The 21,409-nt window shown below is 38.6% G+C and overlaps 1 pseudogene; it reads right to left on the bottom strand.

Moving 5' to 3' along the window:
- Positions 1 to 3,714: 3,714 nt before the first annotated feature.
- The window catches only part of LOC121459574, a 50,912-nt pseudogene continuing 33,217 nt past the window's right edge, over positions 3,715 to 21,409 (bottom strand).

Raw genomic sequence — 21,409 nt, 5'->3', positions numbered from 1 at the left:
CACTGAATGCAGCTTTCAGGAACATGGCACTACCTTTCCCTTACATTTTTTAGAAGGGTAGCGTGTCTTATTGTGCTGGTTTAGCAATTTAAGTTTTCTTGTGTTATTCATACTTCCTCACCTCAGATCCTCAATACAGAAAGGAGTTTGATCTCACAATTCTCACAGCATTGGCTTCTTGTTTCCTTGCTAACAAATTTCCATGAAATTTTGGTTTAGACCAACTCAAGTTTATCACCAGGCAACTTTGACAGTCTGGCTGGAGTCCCACTAGTCTAAAACCTCCATGTCTTAGGGCACTGTTCATTCCTACATCCTCTGGAAGATAACTCATTTTCTTGTACTTCCAGATGTCAAGTGTGCCCAGATCTTAAGTCAGATCCTCGTGTCTCTCAGACAATCTTCTTATTTACACTTCTTCTCTCAGTCAGCCAGAAATGTCGCTCACTGTTGTGAAGAGGCTTGTTTAAGTTGAGAACATTACATAAAACAAGATTTTTTTCAAATTTTAGGTAACTACTCCTTTCATATCCCTTTAGTCATTAAAACATTATATCCATAAGACCAGACATTAGATAGAACACAGGCATTGGAGGTACCCATCAATATATTCATCTCCCTGACCTTAGGATTTTCTTTAATTTGTGTTATTGGTAGTATTGTGAGTGGGGTACACACTTAGTGTGTATCACAGTGACTCAGGAACATTCCTTTTCTTCTCCTTGACCTTTTCCTCAGTGTGCTTTCTCACATCCCTCCTGTGCTTAACTCATTCAGAAGTATCTTTATCCTTTTAAAAAATTCAAAATCATCTTTTTTCACTAGAGACACTTTTATTTTTAAATTGAATTCTGTTTAGAATACATGAATAACATCAGTTTAGTACATACCACATTCATCTGATGTTGACTGCCCCTATAATTGTTGTTGTAAATCATCAGCCCATTAAAGACACCAATGATGTATCTCTAATACATAAAGAGCGCATCTAATATTTAACTGAGTATGCTAAATTAACATAGTCATGAAGGCAATCTGAGGTAGGCACCAAAAGATATCACCCTGAAATATTCTAACCAAACAGTGAAAAAGTAACATGACATAGTGCCAGAAACTAGATATCACTTTTTCACATAGATGAAAATATGATATTGCTGATTTTTTAGTAAAGAAGTTATCATAGAATTCCAGGAGAAAAAATGGACTTGATGTTTTCTTAACAGAACTAAGATGAAAGATCAAATGCAAATATCTATCATATTAAAAGTGATTAGTACTTCACTTTTCAACAAACAGAAAACAAAATACTGTCTGAAGCTTTTCTAGCTTGAGATTTTATAATCTCTCCTTAATTTGTTTATGAACTGTACTTTCCCCATATACTTTTTTTTTGTCCCTGATGTTTCCCCCTTGACTCACTCCAGGGAACACTACAGCTGCCTATCACTGATGCAAATTTCCCAGAATAGAATTTTCTTAGCTCAGTGCTTTTGAGTGCCATATTTCACTGCATGTATGATATGGATGAAATGACTTTCTAAATGATATTTACCTTTTAGCTCCAATTTAAAGGTCAATTATTCCCTTGTTTCTTCCTTTAAAGTAGTTAAGCCTACTCTAAACTTGCAAAGTGCAATGGTCCTGCAGTGTTATTTCCCGTAGAACTGCTGCTCAGTCAGTACTTGAAACTAATGCTGAATCCCACTTAATCGTCAACTTCCTGAAGCATACAATTAATAGTCAATAATAAGTTATTCACACTGAACTACATTGTGTTGAGAATGTTATTCACTCATGATTCAAAGTTGACAAATCATCCCTACGATTTCTACATGGTAACCTCTTGTGTGAGAGTCTACTCTTTTTAATCCTGTGCTATGTCATTACACAAAAATCGTACTTTGCACAGTTGAATGGAAAATATAATTAGTTGAGGATCAGACAGTATTTTTTTATTTTAAGGTGTGATTATTTACTTGCTACTCTTTTTTTAACTTTTATTAATTCTTTGTGTATTTCACATTATGCATTCCAATCTCATGTTCTCTCTGTCCCCTCACATCCATGCCCTCTGCATTTGCAATCCCCCTCCTCCAAAACAAAACCAAATTTAAAATAAAAACTAAAAACTAAACCAGACAAACAAACAAAACAACACACATATACACATGAAGGGGAATCTTGTCATGGAAGCTGTAGTGTGGCCCAGTTTAGTCTCAGGATTTTCCCTTTAGCTTATCCATCTTTACCCACAAGTGCTTGTTGCCATGAGTTATTGGTCTGGCTTGAGGCCTCTGGCTTCTGTTACACCACTGGTAATGGGCTCCCCCTGGGGCTCCTTGTTGAAATAAGAGCTGCGGGCTGCTTCCCACCACCGGGCTAGCTTTACCTGAAATAATTACATGGAAACTATATTCTTTTAAACACTGCTTGGCCCATTATATCTAGCCTTTTCTTGGCTAACTCTCGCACCTGGACTAGCCCATTTCTAATAACGTGTGTAGTACCCCAAGGTGCACTTACCGGGAAGATTCTAGCTTACATCCATCCTGGGTCGGAGCTTCATCGCGTCTGCCCCAGAGAGGAGAGCTATCGAGTCTGAGCTCACTTCCTCTTCCTCCCAGCATTCTGTTCTGTTTACTCCACCCACCTATGTTCTAACCTATGAGGCCAAGCAGTTTCTTTATTAATTAGCCAATGACCTTCCTCCATCATTTCCCCTTTTTCTGTTTAAACAAAAAAAAAGAAGGCTTTAACTTTAACATTTTCTACTAGCTCTGGGGCCGCCAGGTAGGAGCCACACTCAGCACTTTAACCCTAAGACTGAGCGTGCAGCACAGAAACTCTTTTCATCCAAGTTACAGCCAAACCTGACATGTAGAGCACTGCACAGTCTGAAAACACATCTCTGTATGGTGGCAGGAATCCGCCATGCTCTTCTGCCTGCCTAAGCCTGATTCTGCCGTCTGCCCAGGTGCAGACAGGGAGCGCTGAGCCATTGGCATGGTCTCAGAGCACTCTCCTTTCGATCCCAAGCAGGAACTGAAACATCCAGTCCCATAAAAGCCATTAAAATGCTTTAAAGCCAGAGTTTGCTCTGGCGGCACAGCCCCAGGAAGCCGCACAGCTTTTTTTCTGCTGCTGTTGCCGATTCAGGAAATCTCTCTATGGCATGCCACCAACAAACAGAAAAATCTGTGTTAAACTCTCTCTCCCTTATTTTTAAGCCTTCTCAGGTTTTTAAGTGGATTTAGCCCATCACGTTGGAGCGCCACTCTGTTGAAATAAGAGCGGCAGGCTGCCTCCCGCCATCCGGCTAGCTTATACCCCAAAATAATTACACGGACACTGTATTCTTTTAAACACTGCTTGGCCCATTATATCTAGCCTTTTCTTGGCTAACTCTCGCACCTGGACTAGCCCATTTCTAATAATGTGTGTAGTACCCCAAGGTGTGCTTACCAGGAAGATTCTAGCTTACATCCATCCTGGGTCGGAGCTTCATCATGTCTGCCCCAGAGAGGAGAGCTATCGAGTCTGAGCTCACTTCCTCTTCCTCCCAGCATTCTGTTCTGTTTACTCCACCCACCTATGTTCTAATCTATGAGGCCAAGCAGTTTCTTTATTAATTAACCAATGACCTTCCTCCATCAGCTCCTCTTGACTATCCAGTTATTGTTTTGGATCTGTGGGCTATTTATTATTCTTAAAGACTTATTTTGGACTGAACTCAGAAGTAGAAGCTCTCAGTGAGAACGGATTATGTCTCTTGGCAATTTGTTCCTGATGCTTTTCTTTGGCCTCCTTCATTCTGTTAGGCAAAGTTTAGCATATTCTGAAGTTTTTTCCTTGCTTTTCTTAGCATGCTGTTTCTTCAGAGCAATACATTAGCGTTTGAGTTCCAAGGCATGTGGAATAACACAATACTAAATCTTCACTGCTTTGGTCCTGGGTTTCTTATCTTCTTTGTTTAAGGGCTTTCTGACAATGTATTGGTGTACATTATCTTCTGTAGAGAGATTAAAGAGTTTTCAGATTCTGCTATCTCTTTTAGGTTCCAACAGATTAGGCACAGTTGTATCTACGAATATCCTTCTCTCTATTTTTTAGAATAACCAAGTTGAATACACTGAGATTGGTATCCACAATGCATCTTCAAACAGACTTGTTCTTCCTCTCTCTAGGTCTCCTTGGTCTATAACAGCAATGCCCCTTACTCAACAGCAGGCACACTCTGCCATGGGTCAAAACACCTTGCTTCATGGGAAAACTTTGTTTGTCATTCCTGCCACTGATTCACACATAACCCTATAAGTAGTTCTTTATTCTCTGCATTGTTTGCAGAATTATCAGGATCAAAGTGCTGAAGGTCTGCATTCTATCAAAATGTATCCTGAAAGAAACACATTTCCTCAGCTCCCAAACCATGACAGCTCTTCACTGTGAGAAAATTTAGGACAAAGACAGCAGTAATAAATCCTAGCACCCTGTCACTACTTAGTACTAAACCTGTACTCTTCAGATTTGACAAAAACTGCTGCTCCTTTGCTGCCAAAGGGTCCCTTCTGAGAGAGACAGAGACAAAAGACAGAGAGAGAGAGAGAGAGAAATTCCTTATTCAGGACTTGCCCCTTGTATTTTTTAGCATATAAAAATACAGAATTATGTGAAGAAAAATAAGTCATGAGCTAATAAAAAGTTGCAAGTTCTCTTTTTCCACTAGTAGTATTATTTTCAGAGAGCACCACAAAATTATTTGAGTTCTAAAGGAATAATTACCCAATGAAGATGAAATGACTGAGCTATCATGAAAAGTCAGGATAAAATGCTATGCATGTAACTGAACTGAAAACCATTCTGCCGTATGAAGAGTCTGGCATTCAGTGGGGCAAGAATTGCAGATTGGAATGTCTTAGTTCATTTCTAGCTCTGAGTTCTCCTTTTCATGTAAGAAGGACACACTCTTATGGTGTGAGTGTGAAATTTCCCTACAGACCTGGTGTTTTAACACTCAATCCCCAGCTAGTGGTGATGTCTGGGAGGTGGAGCTTTGATGAAGGATGTCACTGGGCTGTGCTTTGCAGTTTTATAGCCTGTTCCATTCCTGTTCTTTCTGGCTTCTTCATGGGCATAAAGGTGATCAGTGTGTTTTCTGATTTCTAGGAATTTTCGGGGCTCCAGCTGTTAGGCCACCTGACCATGCAGGGCCCATCCCTATTGAATGTGTAAGACAGAATAGACTGGTTCTTCCCTAAGCTGCTTTTTTCATGGTATTTTATCATAAGAAACATAACAGTAACCAATGTAGTCACTAATCCCTAAGACAGCTGCCTGAGTGCGTGAAGGGTTAACCAATGTTTCAGGTCATTCTTATAGAGTGTATCAAACACTGAGTCATGGTCTGACAGTAAGTAATAGAGACATATTGCGAGCTGCTTCAGACGTTGTAGCTATTAAACAGAATTTTAAAGTAACTATAGTTATTTCTTCTTTAAGTATCAAGTTAAAATGTGTTTTTCTGAAAAAGAAGGATGAGTTTTGGGAGGGGTAGAAAACTATTTGAGGACAGAGGATTTTGAAAATGAAGGAATATGATTGAAAGGGTAGACACCAATGAAATCTGTAATACTAAAACAGTACAGAAAAGAGAATAGTGAGAAGCTAACAGCAAAGGCAGTGGACAGACCCTGGAACAAAGCTCTAGAGTGATATCCAGTCCTCTGATGTGCATGGATTTGCAGCAGTTTTGTGAGCAAGGAGAGGAGAACTTGTTTAGGGAGACAATAGAATAAACTTCAAATATCAAAGGATGACCAAAATAGAGATGGAGAGTTTCAAATAATGCATGCAACATAAATGCTCTTGCCACTCTGAATCTGGAATGTCTGCCTCCAGAAGAGCAAGCCCTGTGCACACTCAAATCTCTGTATGCGACAATACTGTGCTTACATGTACATGTCCCCTTTTGTGTCTCAGATACATGTAGATTATTACCCTTACACCACACAGATGCTTTGTTACATTGCATTCTGCAGTTAGGAGTGATGAGAAAAGCTCCCTGCTCTCATTCAGGCAAAATTAACGGTGCAAATATGTTGAACCCATGGGTAGTTGAATTGGAGGGTGTCAGACCAGTGGATGCAGAACCCCAAATGCTCTCCATACAATAACCTGATATTAATCCCACTGAGCTTGGATTATTGGCTCTTTCATCTTGCTTGGTTTGTGGTTTTCACTATGTACTTAATCAATTTCTGCCTCCCCAAGGATTCTTTTCTTAGCTATTTCAAATCTATGCTAATGTAGTTAACATATCTACTTCACAGGTCCCTGCACAAAGCCATTTAGACATAGATAAAACATTGAATGATGAAAGATATAAAGGAAGTCAAACACTGCTGAGTGGGAACATAAGTTTTCTTCAGGAACTATCTCCTTGAATAATTGTCCAATCCCACATGGTCTGCTTTAAACTCAGATATATGAGAACATTAAGTGAACTCAGTAGATGTTAATACATACATACATACATACATACATACATACATACATATACACATGTTTGTGTAACTGTAAGAATGAAGAAGAGGTCATGAATTTGGAAGTGACAGGAATGGGACAGGTGAGGGTGAAAATGATAAAGACTCCATTTGTTAATGAAGTATGCAAAGTCAAATAGCATAAAAATAAAATTGTGTATCATAGCCAATTTCTCACTATAAACTAGCTAGCCAGCAAGTGTTGAAATGATGAGGTATTGAACAAAATTAATGTCAATACAAAGCATCACAGCAAGAGGAGAGATATTTTACAAATAAATGAAAATAAGAACTTTTTCAAAATGATCAAATACGTTGGCAGTCATCAGTGTATTGACATATCCTGGTAATTCCAGCCCTTTATGGAGATGGGAGGATGAGGAGTTCAAGGCTGGTTTCTTCCACACAACTTTGAATCCAAACTGGGCTACACAAGACCCTGTTTCAAATAGCAAGTTAATTAATTGATTGAAAAATTAAATGAAAACAAAGATCATGAATACTTGAAACACATAATATAAGAAAGCTTCCAGGAAGAGGATTTATGACCTGAGATGATTAGTTACACACAAGTAAGTGTATTGCTTCAGGAATGACCAGGCTTCAGATATGTGCACAGACGGCTAAATATAAAACTGTCTTTTAATTTCTTTCAGTATTGTACTCTAAAAGCGAGCTGCATTCAGTAAAATCAGGGTTGAAATTTAAGTTTTTATTATTTTATAATGCAACTAAGAAATACATGATGCTGGAGAGTCCATGTGGGACACACTCAGACTCTGGAATTGTGGGAAATGAGTGCCACTCTTGAATTCTGAGTGGACAATGAAGAGCAGTACTCTTCAGTTAGGAGAGGCCACTGGGAATGACTTCTGGGTTCTGGACAGGGCACTGTTCTGAAGCTGGCAGTGCCAGGTATTCACAGAAAGAGTCAACGTGTATCCCACAGTAGAATGTCTTTCCAGTGTTGCATGGATGTTCTGCTCTGTGTTTTAGACCCCAGCATATTCAAAATTGCCAGTGTCTGTGTATCCATGAGCTGCTTTTCTGTGTTCCACTTGGCCCCACTCTTGGATACTATAAATGTTTATAGCAAAGTTGATTAAGGTTAGGCTCAGCTCTGGTTAGTGATGAAAAAGGAAAGTAAATGCATTTTCAATTTGGGGTGCTTTTTATTTTACAATATATAGTTAGCACATAACTCTATAGAAATTTAAGCAGCATCTGTGTAATACATTTTTATTGTTTAATTATTCTAAAATGATAATTGACTCCCAAGAGCCCAATGAATAATGAAAGGCATAAAACTAAACAATGTAAGAGGCTACATCATGGTGTATTTTATTAGAAGTCTTTCTTTTTTTTTCATTAGCAAACCTATTTCTTTTTTTTAAGAATTTTTTTATTGAGAAAAGGAAAAAAAAACAAGTTTCGGCCTCCTCTCAGCCTCCCATTTCCCTCCCCCTCCTCCCACCATCTCCCCTTCCTCCCACCCTTCTCCTCCTCCCTCCACACCTCTCCCCCTCCCTCTCCGGTCCAAAGAGCAGTCAGGGTTCCCTGCCCTGTGGTAATTCCTAGGTCCTCCCCCCTCCGTCCATATCTAGGAAGGTGAACATCCAAACTGGCTAGGCTCCCACAAACCCCATGCCATTGTCCTTGGCTTCTCATCAGCCCTCATTGTTCGCCATGTTCAGAGAGTCCAGTTTTATCCCATGCTTTTTCAGTCACAGTCCAGCTGGCCTTGGTGAGCTCCCAATAGATCAGCTCCACTGTCTCAGTGGGAGGGTGCACCCCTCGTGGTCCCAACTTCTTTGCTCATGTTCTCCCTCCTTCTTCTCCTCATTGGGACCTTGGGAGCTCAGTCCAGTGCTCCAGTGTGGGTCTCTGTCTCTATCTCCATCCATAACCAGATGAAGGTTCTCACTCAGGATAGTGTTTTCTATTTCCATCCATTTGCATGCAAAATTCAAGAAGTCATTGTTTTTTACCACAGCGTAGTACTCTAATGTGTATATATTCCACACTTTCTTCATCCATTCTTCCATTGAAGGGCATCTAGGTTGTTTCCAGGTTCTGGCTATTACAAATAATACTGCTGTGAACATAGATGAACAAATTCTCTTGTCATATGATAGGGCATCTCTTGGGTATATTCCCAAGAGTGGTATTGCTGGGTCCAGGGGTAGGTTGATCCCAAATTTCCTGAGAAACCGAAACACTGATTTCCAAAGTGGTTGCACAAGATTGCATTCCCACCAGCAATGGATGAGGGTATCCCTTCCTCCACAGCCTGTCCAGCAAAGGCTATCATTGGAGTTTTTGATTTTAGCCATTCTGACAGGTATAAGATGATATCTCAAAGTTGTTTTGATTTTCATTTCCCTGATCGCTAAGGAGGTTGAGCATGACCTTAAGTGTCTTTTGGCCATTTGAACTTCTTCTGTTGAGAATTCTCTGTTCAGTTCAGTGCCCCATTTTTTAATTGGGTTAATTAGCATTTTAAAATCTATTTTCCTGAGTTCTCTATATATTTTGGAGATCAGACCTTTGTCTGTTGCGGGGTTGGTGAAGATCTTCTCCCAGTCAGTAGGTTGCCTTTTTGTCTTAGTGACAGTGTCCTTTGCTTTACAGAAGCTTCTCAGTTTTAGTAGGTCCCATTTATTCAATGAGGCCCTTAATGTCTGTGCTGTTGGGGTTACACATAGGAAGCGATCACCTGTGCCCATCTGTTGTAGGGTACTTCCCACTTTCTCTTCTATCAGGTTCAATGTGTTCTGACTAATATTGAGGTCTTTAATCCATTTGGACTTGAGTTTTGTGCATGGTGATATCAGAGAAGCTTCACCTTTCACGATAGCCACAAACAGCATAAAATATCTTGGGGTAACTCTAACCAAGGAAGTGAAAGATCTATTTGACAAGAACTTTAAGGCATTGAAGAAAGAAATTGAGGAGGATACCAGAAAATGGAAGGACCTCCCTTGCTCTTGGATTGGGAGGATCAACATAGTAAAAATGGCAATTCTACCTAAGGCAATTTATAGATTCAATGCAATCCCCATCAAGGTCACATCAAAATTCTTCACAGATCTTGAGAGGATAATAATCAACTTTATATGGAAAAACAAAAAACCCAGGATAGCCAAAACAATCCTATACAGTAAAGGATCTTCTGGAGGCATTACCATCCCTGACTTCAAACTCTATTACAGAGCTACAGTGATGAAAACAGTGTGGTACTGGCATAAAAACAGAGAAGTCGACCAATGGAATCGTATAGAAGACCCGGATTTTAACCCACAAACCTATGAACACCTCATTTTCGATAAAGGAGCTAAAAGTATACAATGGAAGAAAGAAAGCATCTTCAACAAATGGTGCTGGCATAACTGGATGTCAACCTGTAGAAGAATGAAAATAGACCCATATTAGAAGTCTTTCAAAGGAATAAAGTGAGATAATTGCTCCTGATCATGGAACATTTCAAATTGAAAAAAAAATGTATTTTAGCATCACAGCAAAATCTAAAGCTAAGAATTCACAGCAGTATTTTTATATTATGAGAAGGGTTAAATGAGGCTGCTTGCACAGAGAGGAAATTAGTCAACCTGGAAACATAAAAATGCAATGCATCATGATTAAAATAAGAAAACAATCCAATTAAGTAATGTTAGAGTGAGTGGTTTATACACATACTTAGTAAAGGAAGTTGCATGGATGGTAATAAAAAAAGGCAGCTGAAACTAAACCATCATGGTAATGAATATTAAAGTTACACAATATATTTCTACACAATTACTAAAATGGATAAAGCTGAAAAATGTCATGGCATCTGACAGAGGCTTGGAACTATGGAAATTCTGAAACATTCCAGGATATGTAAAAATCATAGGAAGACTTTGAGAAACATTTGGCCAGATCCATGAAAGTCAGTGTTTTTATCATATAACAGAAGTAAAGCCCGTTTTTTCTTTTTTTGAACTTTTTGAGACAGGGTTTCTCAGCACTTATGGAGCCAGTCCTGGAACTCTGTATACCAGGCTAGCCTTAGACTCACAGAGATCTTCCTGCTTCTGCTGCCTAAGTGCTGGGTTTAAAGGCCTGTGCCACTTTTAAGGCAATGCACTTTTAAGAATAACTAAGCAAGTGAAATACCGTGCACGTGTCTATGCATGCATACAATATTCTTAGTAATTTGTTGAGTGAAAAATTAAAACTGAACTAACTGTGTAATATAGAAAAAGTTGATAAACAGGCTGTATGACTACCACATGTTTCAATACTAGGAATTATTCTACAGGAAAGACAGTGATGTTGAATATATATTCCAGATACACAAACAGACATAAACATAGATATATAACAACAAGTTTAAATTAAAAAATTAGTTTCTTTTTAAAAAAGATGCTGAACTCCCAAGTCCTGCATACTGTATAATTTTATTTATGCAAAATTCTTTTGATTGAAAATAGGTTCTTCTCTTATACAATGCATCCTAACCACAGTTCCCCTCCCTTAACTCTTTGTCCCCCTAATTTCCTCTCCTCGAGATCCATATCCCTTCTTTTTGTTTCTCCAAGATAAAAGCGGGCTTCCAAGAGACAACAACAAAACAGGAGAAATAAGACTCAATAAGGCAAAGTAAAAGTCAGTCGTGCAGAGAAAGACCTTATGCAGCTTTTCTCAGTGGCCCCTGCATCAGCTTCTGCCTTCAGCTCCTTGCTTAAGCTTCTGCCCTGGCTTCCCTCCACAATGTTAATAAATCATTTTCTCCCCAAGTATCTTGTCAGTATTTTATCACAGAAAACAAACTATGTGTCAAATTGTGAGGATCTCTTTTGATGTCTTGATTTAATGTAATATACCTCCTGATTTAGTACATGAAAATACATGAACTCATGGAAGAGACCTTACTATATTCTTAAGTATTTATATTCACTTTATGTGAATCGTGTGTGGTGTCAGGCTTCCTCTAACACAACAGTGATGACAATAGCATTTCAAGTTTACTGAGCAACTAGTCAAGCTGTGACTTATAGTAATTTATCTCACACTGTCTGGCTTTGTATAGCTTATTTGATGATAATTCCCTTAGTGCAGTCTGGGCAGACACTGAATAAAAAACCAAACAGAGTAAGTTCCAGACTCGGTGTATTCTTTCTCAAGGTGTTGAGGTTATCTTTTATGATATATATGTGAATGCAGACATTTGTGAAATGGTGGGCAGGTGTAGACACCTAAGTACAATCTGTATATACAATATAAAGTCAAAATGAGAATTGCTAATGAAAGTGTGTGTAAGCTAATTCACAAACTGTTGAGACCCCAACTTCGTATACAACCTGACATTGACTTAAAAATAGAAACCTTATGAAATTGTTCTTAGCAATTTCCAGATTTATGAAGATTCTTTCCTCAAAACCCTTGATTTGTTTAGTTCTTGTTTTAAAGAAGTATATAATTATGTGTACTTCTCTATGATTTTATGTGCATCTGACTATAGTTGTCCATTGTGGTCAAAAGAAAACACCAGATGCTACAAAGCTAGAGTTACAGGCTTGACAGGAATTCTGGGAACTAAACTCAGGTCGTCTGCAAGATCAGCAAGTGCTTCCTTACTGAGCCATCTCTACAGCCCTCAGATTTGACGGGGTCTTAGAAAAAAGTTCTCATCTTTTTCCCACTCCAAGTTGGTAAGCTGGACATTATCATTTCTCTCTCTTTTAATACAATTTTAATTTGCTTAATAAGTGGCAAATACACATCATTAGCTTGGAGAACTTATAAACAATCTATGCAACAGTCAATAACTGAGGCATGAATTAGCTGTCCTTAATTCTAAGACACCATAGACTTGTTTTCTAGAGAGAGTGAGTTTGTACCTGAGATCCTGAAATTCAACTTATTCCATTTATTGGCTTTTTGTCTCTCATCCAACTCAACATTTAACAATTTCTTATATAAAATGTGCTAACGAGTATTATGTCTTGTCCCTAAGTTATTAGATATACCTGTTCTGCTTTCATTCATAAACTCCATATTCAGAAGGAAGCTTTGAAACATGTAGAGCTAACATGGAGTTGACATCAGAAAATAGGCTGTTCGGAGATGGGCAGGAACTCATAGTTACTTTGGGGTAATGATTATGGCATATAAATTATTGACTGGTTTATATGGGTTTAGTTTTATACACAAATCAAGATTTAACTAATTAAACACTCAAGTTTTAACCATTTTGGGCTGGAGAGATGGCTCAGCATTCAAGAGTACATGCTGACTTTCTGAAGGATCAGAGTTGGTGTCCCAACATCCATGTCAAGAATCACATAACAACCTGTAACTACATCTCTAGGGAATACAGCTCTTCTGACCACAAATACAGCTATCTATAGATATACACATATACACATACTCCGAAATACACACATACATATAAACATACACAAATACATGCATGCAGAATTTATATATATATATATATATATATATATATATATATATATATATATATTTGCATAGAAATACAAAAATCTGAACACACCACACAAAAAAAAAAACTGCAGTTACTGGGAGATCAGTTCAATATGTAATGTGTCAGTATCAGATAATCTAGCCAAGAAACTCTTCCAGGATCTTACGTTCAGACCAGCTACATACAGCTGCCCAGCACTAACACAGAACACGATAGTCCCCAGACTTTGCAAGTGCTGTAGCCCAAGCAGCTTCAAACATGCTCAAGAATAAGGTGCTCTTGCAATTATCTAGATACTTAGGCCTCCCAACACTCCCACAATGTGCTCAAATTGCTCTGATGCAAAACACTTTCTTCTGTATTCAACAGTATTCTTTAGAGGCAATGAGGAATATTTAATGTATTATTTTACTTTTAAACATAAGCTAATTCCTTGTGTTTTTAAAATCTTTCATTCGTATTTCAATTGTCAGACTATTATGTTGGCACCTAAATTGCCATTTGCAATGAATTACTCTTGAGAGAATCTGTTTTTGATAATGTGGATTCATTATAACTTGAATATCACAATTCTGTAATCAAAGAGTATTATTATTGTAACTTTATCGTTTTGTTCTTCTTAAACCTGGTAACTCTTATTTGTTCCCATTTTCACTGTTGGGAACCTCATGAATTTGCAGGAGGCTGCTCCCATCTGTTACAAATACTTTCTCAATGGCTTTTATCCACTCCTTCCATAGTCCCAACTCTTACTGTTCAGCACCCAGCTGAAGGCCTTATGCATGTATCTTTCCTCGGAATGATATAATTTTACCCATTATTGTTTCATCCTAAGCATTGTTACCAAACTTGACTCTTCCCCAATGTCCCTATTGGAAACTGATCATTTATTATACACCATGACAAACAGGAAGAGTGCATTAATTGATATCTTGTGGGGAAAAAACCCACTAAGAAACTCTAGAATATGGTCTTATACATCTTTCCTTTACAGAGGACAATATTAAAGAAAAACAGACAGGAAAAGAGTGACTGCAAGCTCCACCCAGTCCTGCTGAGGACACCCAGCAACCCAGACTCTCAGACATTATCAGAGGAATGGTACAGAAACATGGAGAACCAGTTCACAGTTTTCATCCTGCAGCACAGCCTAGTACAGTGTTTCTGTGCAATTGTCACAGCCCTGGTAGATTAAAACAAGTCCGAAGGGATGATCAGTCATGATACCAAGGGGGTATTCAATCTTCTTAGGTCAAAGCCAAAGTGGTAGTTCAGATGAATTTCTTTACTTTCTCGGGAACAGAATATGTTTCCAGTCTCCTTTGGTGTGTATTGGGGAGTTGCAAGGACAAGTCAATTACATGAGGTTTCTGTACCTAACAGCACTGATTATGTTTCAAGGTAATCTCCATTATGCTACAATGGCTGATTTCTTTCAACCAGCTGCTTTTTATGAAGTCTCATTGCAATTCAAATTCCTCTTAATTATATTCATACTCATTGGAGAAAATGTTATTATTTTTAAAGGTTTTATAAAAGAAAGAATGAAACTACACGCGTCAAGTTAACCAAGTGCCAATGGGACAGAAATCCTGCTGATACTGTATAGTGCTATTTCGTTTGTATTTTTATAAATAAAGCTTTTCTGAAGTTCAGAGAGTAAAACAGCTACACTGTTCAGCCTTACAGACCAGGCAGTGGTGACACACACCTTTAATCCCAGTAGTCACACTAGTTTGTCATAGAAACCGGTGGTAGTGACGCACACATGTAATCCCAGCACTAGAGAGGAATATAAAATGGGAGGAGACAGCTCTCATGGTCTCCTTCTGAGATTCCTGGAAGCAGGATCTCCATTTCAGACTGAGGCAGAGGTAAAACCCAGTTTCTGACCTTCAGGTTGAACTCCAACTTCTGTCTCTGGGCTTTTATTAAACATGCTACCATACCAGGCATGGCCAAGTCCAACTATGCTAGGCACATGGCAATGATGAAGAGGATAGGTGAGAAAAAAACAATTTTGGCAGGATCAAATGGGAGTCGTAATAAAGGAATGGGCAGGAAGACATGGGAATGGAATTTTATCCTGACCTTTAGGGTTTTCGCTCATTCATGAATTCCAGCCAGAACTTTATTCCACACCTTACTGGTTGACCACTTACTGACTGGCTGTATTGTGTCCCTGTCAATATGCTGGCTAATACATCTGCCCAGAAGACTGATATCCCCCCATTAGTCACCTTTCTTTCTGTGATAAAATATGAGGAAATAAAGCCATTTACCAAAGAGTTTATTGTGGTTGTGGTTTTAGAGGGTGAGTCCATCCTTTCAAGGAAGCATGGCATCAAGCCACAGGCATGGCAGCAGAAACAGGGAGATGAAATCTTGCATCTTGGACTGCAGATATGTAGCAGAAGGAACTGAGAGCCGTGCAAGGCTTCTAATCTCAAAACCCATGGAGATTGTTCCTTGAGCAAGCCCAAACCACCTATACCTCCAAAAACCTTTCTTGTTTAAAACACCACACCTCTCCCACAGCAGCTGTTCTTAGACACAAGCTCCTTAAAACTGGGTCAGACTTTCACCTTACTTTTAGACATTGGACTTTGACATATTTACTTAGCTCTACACAGCTGCCTTGATGACTGCGTATCTCTCAGCTTTAAGCAATAAATAGCAAGGGTTTGAGACAAAATGAAGCAAATATGGTTTTGTCCAGTTAATTTTCCTAATAGCATTTACTTCTGTGCTCATCTCCTGCTATCTATAGCGTATTAATTATCCTACGACCTTCTTTGATACCATTGTCTTTACTAAAGAGAAAATCATTGCTAAAACCTTTTATTTCAGAGATTCGAGATAAAACCCAATTTCACCAGTGCTTTACTTTGACCTAATTTCTCTGCTGAAAATAGGTGTTAAGACCTTTTGATTTTTAGGATAGGTAGAGCACCATAGCAGCATGATGACAAAGCCCTTGGACTCAGTCTGGGAGCACATTTACCAGAATGAATGGGACTTTCACCCTACCATTTCCAGGCCTCTATAATGTTGGGTAAAGAGCTGCTAATACAGAACAAGCCAGGCAAATAACAAAGGCAAAAGAATGTTAAAAATTCATTATAGCTGTGAAGGACTCTTAGCTGCTCAGACAGCCAAAGCTCTGATTATGCACACACTGCTATTTAGATTTCTTCAAATTTCCTGTGAAAATGTGGGGAAAGTTTCCTGCCTCATTTTAAGTGAGTTGTTTGCATGAGTGTCCATGGTCTAGAGAGAGGCAGAGCCCTTGGGTACCTCTAGGCAAGAGATCTCAGCAATGGCAAAAATGTCAAAGCCTTGACAGTCTCCACCTGCAGAACTAAGGTTTCCTGTTCATCTCTCAGGGTTAATGTGCCATCTCTTCAGTTCAGTTACCCAAATGATCTTCAGCAGGCTTCAGATTTCCTGCAGTGTGGTCTTCCACTGCCAGATCTCGACTTTCACCTCTGCTTCGCTATGTATCACTGTTGTGGACAAGTGGACTTCTTCACCCCTTTGTGTCTGACTCCTTTAAAGCCATTTAACAGCTGTACTTCTCACCACTCTGACTTATTATAAAATGATACTATGTCAAGGGCCTTTGAAAGTGAACATTAGACAAGTAATGGCAAGCAAATATGAGAAATTTTGTGATTCTTATAATTTTGTGGGTTTTTGAAGAATAGGGGTGAGACAAAGATCAAAATGTATGCTGTTGTAATTGAGCTACAGAAATGGCATGACCAAGAGACAAAGTAAGCATTAGACATCTTGCCCTTTCAAACCCAAGGCAGGGGAGATTTATGGATTTTCTCTGAAAAAGCATAATGGTACTATTCTTAGACCACAGGAGAATGAGTAGCAGGATGTAGGCAAAAGATGGATCCTAAGAGGTTCTGGAACCATATCCCCAGAGACAGTAAATACCTGCTTAGCTGAGGGGAAAAGCTAGACAGAGCCTCCCTCTCAATACCTCCAAGACCAGAGATATTTCCATCTTCCTGATCAGCACAGTTGCATGAGAGGATGAAATTCCAAGCCCCAACTAGCACTGAAATGTTATTAACTATGACTGTAGTAACATGAGCTGTTAGGTTGTAACAATGTTCCCACCAGTTAATAAAATGAATGCCTTTGTTTGGTGTAGGAGGTCCTTCTGTCTTTGTGTTGCTTTCATTGCTTAATAAAGAAATTGCTCTGGGCTTGTAGATAGGTTAGAACTTAGGCAGGGAAGATGGAACTGAATTCTGTGAGGAAGAAGGAAGAGTCAGGGAGAAGCCATGGATCTTGTGCCTCAGACCGATGCTGCTTAGAATCTTACCGGTAAGCCACAGCTACGTGGTAATACACAGATTAATAGAAATGGGTTAAATCAAGATGTAAGAAATTAGCCAATAAGAAACTAGAGCTAATGGGCCAAGCAGTGCTTTAATGCATACAGTTTCTGTGTTGTTATTTTGGGGCTAAGCTATCTGGGTGACTGGGACAAACCAGCAGCCTTTCTGTTACATTTGTTGTCTATTATAATATAATTGATTGATTTTCTTTGAGTAAAAAAAAAAAATCCTAGGCTCAAGTGAAAGTATGAAAATGTAACTTAAACAAGAAAATTAAAATTGGAAAATTTTCTCTTTCAGATAAAATTTCTTCATAAATTCAAACATGCATAAATATGTTTTAATTTTAACATCAGTAGAAAGAACAATAAACCATTGAGATACCAAGAAGGAACTTACTTGGTGATCCACTGTGCATTTCATCTCAAGTAAATTTTATTTTATTTGAAATATAGTATATACATTAATGGAATGCAGTATAGTGTTCATATACAAATGTAGGCTATGCAAAGAGAAAAATTAGAATATTTTTCTGTCCTTCACCTCACTTTATCATTTTTTTTTCAAAGGTTCACATCACACTGGGTGGAGCTAAAGGACAGATTAACAGCAGATTTGAAGATCTTCCAGGTGACCTGGTTTCCAAAACCCACATTGGGTAACTCACGGCTGCCTGGAAAAGCAGCTCTAAAGAATTTAATATAAACTTTTAGACCTTGAGGGTGCGTGTACTCACATATATACATACACACATGCACACACACACACTTAAAAATCAAATATATCTTTAAAACAGCCAATATTTTTTTTATTGAGAAAAGGAGAAAAAAAAACAAGTTTCCACCTCCTCCCAGCCTCCCATTTCCCTCCCCCTCCTCCCACCCTATGCCCCCTCCTCGCACCCTTCTCCCCCTCCCCCCACTCCTTTCCCCTTCCCTCTCCAGTCCAAAGAGCAGTCAGGGTTTTCTGCCCTATGGTAAGACCTAGGACCTCCCCCCTCCGTCCATATCTAGGAAGGTGAACATCCAAATGGGCTAGGCTCCCACAAAGCCATCACATTGCGTAGGATCAAACCCCCGTGCCATTGTCCTTTGCGTCTCATCAGCCCTCATTGTTCGCCATGTTCAGAGAGTCCAGTTTTCTCCCATGCTTTTTCAGTCACAGTCCAGCTGGTCTTGATGAGCTCTCAATAGATCAGCTCCACTGTCTCAGTGGGAGGGTGCATCCCTCGTGGTCCCGACTTCATCAACATAGTAAAAATGGCAATTCTACCTAAGGCAATTTATAGATTCAATGCAATCACCATCAAGATCCCATCAAAATTCTTCACAGATCTGGAGAGGACAATAATCAACTTTATGTGGAAAAACAAAAAACCCAGGATAGCCAAAACAATCCTATACAATAAAGGATCTTGTGGAGGCATTACCATCCCTGACTTCAAACTCTATTACAGAGCTACAGTAATGAAAACAGTGTGGTACTGGCATAAAAACAGAGAAGTCGACCAATGGAATCGTATAGAAGACCCGGATTTTAACCCACAAACCTATGAACACCTCATTTTTGATAAAGGAGCTAAAAGTATACAATGGAAGAAAGAAAGCATCTTCAACAAATGGTGCTGGCACAACTGGATGTCAACCTGTAGAAGAATGAAAATAGACCCACATCTTTCACCGTGCACAAAACTCAAGTCCAAATGGATTAAAGACCTCAATATCAGCCCGAACACACTGAAAAGGATAGAAGAGAAAGTGGGAAATACCCTACAACAGATGGGCACAGGAGATCGCTTCCTATGTATAACCCCAGAAGCACAGACATTAAGGGCAACATTGAATAAATGGGACCTACTAAAACTGAGAAGCTTCTGTAAAGCAAAGGACACTGTCACTAAGACACAAAGGCAACCTACTGACTGGGAGAAGATCTTCACCAACCCCGCAACAGACAAAGGTCTGATCTCCAAAATATATAGAGAACTCAAGAAACTAGACTTTAAAATGCTAATTAACCCAATTAAAAAATGGGGCACTGATCTGAACAGAGAATTCTCAACAGAAGAAGTTCAAATGGCCAAAAGACACTTAAGGTCATGCTCAACTTCCTTAGCAATCAGGGAAATGCAAATCAAAACAACTTTGAGATATCATCTTACACCTGTCAGAATGGCTAAAGTCAAAAACACCAACGATAACCTTTGCTGGAGAGGCTGTGGAGGAAGGGGTACCCTCATCCATTGCTGGTGGGAATGCAATCTTGTGCAACCACTATGGAAGTCAGTGTTTCGGTTTCTCAGGAAATTCGGGTAAAACAGCCAATATTTGTTTGTGTTTTTTTATTATTCATGCTATATTTGGAGTCCAACGTTTGGGGTACGAATAAATTTTTAAAAAAGGCCATTTGCTTATGTCATTTTAGTCACCAACACAGGCTGGAGCTGCAGGCTCCCCTGGAGCTATACATGGCACTTTAGCCATACCTGGATAGTTTTCTTTTCTTTTTTCCCCAAGTCACTGAGCAAGTTTGGGATTTTCTGTTGTAAGCTTTCTGAAACAGACTCAAGGTGCCACCCAAACTCCAGAAGCACCTGGGCTCCAAATGACACAGGATTCAGTGGCCCTAGACTGACTGACTCTGCCTTCAGGCAACCCCCCGCCAATACACATGACTTTTCCTGAACCCCTATGCAGCCAGTTATTTTCCTCTCCCTCCCTCATCTCTCTCTGTCTCTCTCTCTCTCTCTCTCTCTCTCTCTCTCTCTCTCTCTCTCTCTCTCACTGTGAGTTAAATTAATATATCTCCAATCTTAGAAATAAACTATAAATTAAAGTATGTTTCTGAGGAGAGTATTACAAGATATTATAAAGAACAATCACTGACAATTCAGGTCTTACAAGAACAAGGAAAGAAACTGCTGATATTTCAAAGGCACCAACAGCTTTACATTTTAAAGGGCTTTACAGACAAACCTATATGGGGTAAGCAATGGTCTTTAACAATAGAAAAACTGCAGGCTTTAGAATAGCTGGTGCAAGAGCAACTAGATGCTCAGCATATTGAAGAATCAACCGTCCTTTGTAATTCTCACGACTTGCTGTTAAAAAGAGAAATGAGAATGGTAACATATCTAAGAGCTGCTAATAAGATCATTCAGTCAGTGGACTTTCTACAGTTTGGCACTCCTTTTCCTTCTCTATTGCCTAAAGAATGGCCTCTTATAGTTATTTATTTTAAAGGTTATTTCTTCACTATACCTTTACAAGAAAAGGAAAGAGAATAGCAGTGCATACTTATAATAATTCTCAGCCTACTAAAAGACATCATTGAAATCTTCTCCCACAGGGAATATCAAATAGTTATACCCTGTGCCAATATTTTGTAAGTCAGCCATTGGAAATGATATGTAAGCAATTTTCTGAACTGAGAGTTTACCATTAAAAGGATGACATTTTGCTATCTGATTCAAATGTAGATACTTTAGAAAAAAATGTTTGAAGAAACAAAAAAAATTCTTGTTGGGTACTACAAATTGCTCCTGACAAAACACAATAAGGAGATTATATTAATTATTTAGGGTAATGTTTTACAAAACAATAGACCCAAAAATGTACAAATTAGAAGAGATCAATTGCATACTCCTAATAACTTCCAAAGAATGCATGGAGACATTTCCCATCTATAATGGGATAGGTCATGATGACCTGATTAATTGAAACAAAGCCTTATAAGGTGACTAGATAGATTTTTGAATCTACTATGAAAGAAAAAAGGGAGAATATAAATTTGAAAAATAAAAAATGGATAATTGAATCTACTTTTAAAAAGCAACTACTAGTTTTTAATATTTTACTTTGGATTGGACTTTTGTAAAGTTTATAAATTACATGTCAATGCAGATTTGAGATAAATTTTGTTAAAGCATACTGTACATGTGTTTCTAATATTGTTCAAGATATCATACATACACAACTCATTTAACAATGTAATACAAATTTCTAGTCCTTGAAAGTTACTATTAGCAACTGTTTAGGATA

This window comes from Microtus oregoni, unplaced genomic scaffold (assembly GCF_018167655.1).
Source record: "Microtus oregoni isolate MIOR12 unplaced genomic scaffold, Mior012 000019F_ref0000042, whole genome shotgun sequence".
NCBI lineage: Eukaryota > Metazoa > Chordata > Mammalia > Rodentia > Cricetidae > Microtus > Microtus oregoni.
Note: the sequence above shows the minus strand (reverse complement) of the source record. Positions and strands in the feature narration are given on the sequence as shown.